This window comes from Mesoplodon bidens (genome assembly GCF_964165515.1).
Source record: "Mesoplodon bidens genome assembly, chromosome: 3".
Lineage (NCBI taxonomy): Eukaryota > Metazoa > Chordata > Mammalia > Artiodactyla > Ziphiidae > Mesoplodon > Mesoplodon bidens.
The window spans coordinates 71,010,422-71,012,051 of NC_138178.1; positions in this window are offsets into that span (position 1 = coordinate 71,010,422).

A 1,630-nucleotide genomic window follows, 5' to 3' on the forward strand; every position below is an offset into this window, starting at 1 on the left:
ATTATGCCCAATACTTCACTATAGTTAGCTATGGTGACGGCACATTCCTGGGACAATACTCCTCTCTGAAACTCTTTTCGGCAGTTAGGGGGAAGTTCAGGAAGTTCTTCCAGAGTCTTTTGGGCCTTCATTGTTTTCACCTCAAAATAATCCATGTGCCAGAGTGGCGCATCTTGGGGCGGCCTGCTCTGAGCCCCATCACTCCCATAAGATTCTTCAGTAAACCACTTTAAAATGATTTGTATGGATTGTATTTTGAAGAGCAATGGTAAGATCTACAATGAGTTGAGATATGTAGGCTGGGCAAAGAAAAGAGGCTATTGAAATGCTTCCACCTTAACTGAAATAGACTTGGCTTTGAAATAGAAGGTGGTCCATCCAGTGTTTCACAGGGGCAGGAGACTTAGCTGACAAGTCTGCTCCCAGAGAGGGTTCTGAGGAACTCTGAGTTCTCCAAGCATTTTGTGCTCCCCTGAAACAGCAAGCCTTCTGTTGGTGATTGCATGTCATGTTTGGGTGGAGGCTGACCTGGGTGTGGGGGCCAGGATACAGTAGTTTCCTTGATGTTTATTTGGTTTTGTGACTCTCACAGAGCTTGAGTTTTAGAAACACTCAAAGCTCTGTAGATTGGTGCCACTTTGATAGTCAGGTAGAATTATTTATCAGCCTAGACAAAGTAAAATAGTGTTTCATTTGCAGATTGTTTCTGATCTGATCCTGTCATTGTCTTCTGTCACTTTCCATGCAATACCATAGTGGTATGCAGAAGGGAAACTTGAGCTGTCATTTGCAGGAAGAATTGAAAACCACAGACTCCTGTTGGAACAACTTAGGATGGCTGTGGATTTGGTCCAATTCCAGATTTGGAAAGCATAGCTGTTTTTCAAAGAGAGGCTGCAGGGGGACCTGGAGAGGGGCCTGGGAGAAGAATAGGGCCCATTTCTTCCACTTGGAGAATGACATTATCTGGGGGAGTTTTGCAAGGCTCTCTGTACCTCTGCAAAGCTGGTGTGTTATTACATAGACTGCATCCTTTAGGGGTTTGATTTCGTGCTGGAGGAAAGAATTCCTGTGTTCTCTGGGCTATTTGCTGTCCTTGGGATTCTACAGATGCATCACAAATAGTGGTGCTTCCTCTTTGAAAGACTGAAGCAGTTGGCGGCCCCTCCTCTGGAGACCTCGGCTGAGACCCTCACTCTGACTTGCAGCTCCTCTCCTCTGTCATCCCTGGCCTCTTGTCATGGGTTTGCACCTGCACAATGAGGGGGAACACTGCTGCAACCTCGACTCTGTTCTCCAGGTCAGATGTCCTGCCCTGGGAGGTTTTGGGTGGAAATCACCTCTCACTGCTGCTTGGGGAGAGGCTGCTGTGGCCCAGTCGCTGGCACTCGAGACCCACCTCGTTAAGTTGGGCTTCACAGTGCCATGTGGCCATTGCCTCTTTTGTCCTTCTGTTTGCTTTATGGAAACTCACTTGTTCTCCAACCAGCCAGCCTCTGTCTGGGCTCTGGAACCTCAGCTGACAGCCCTGCGTTGGCATTGATAGAGCCTATTGCTGTCTCCCCAGACTGGCCTCTACAAGGACTGAAAGAGGGCCAGTAAAAGGCAAATCTGATCATGTCCACTCCCT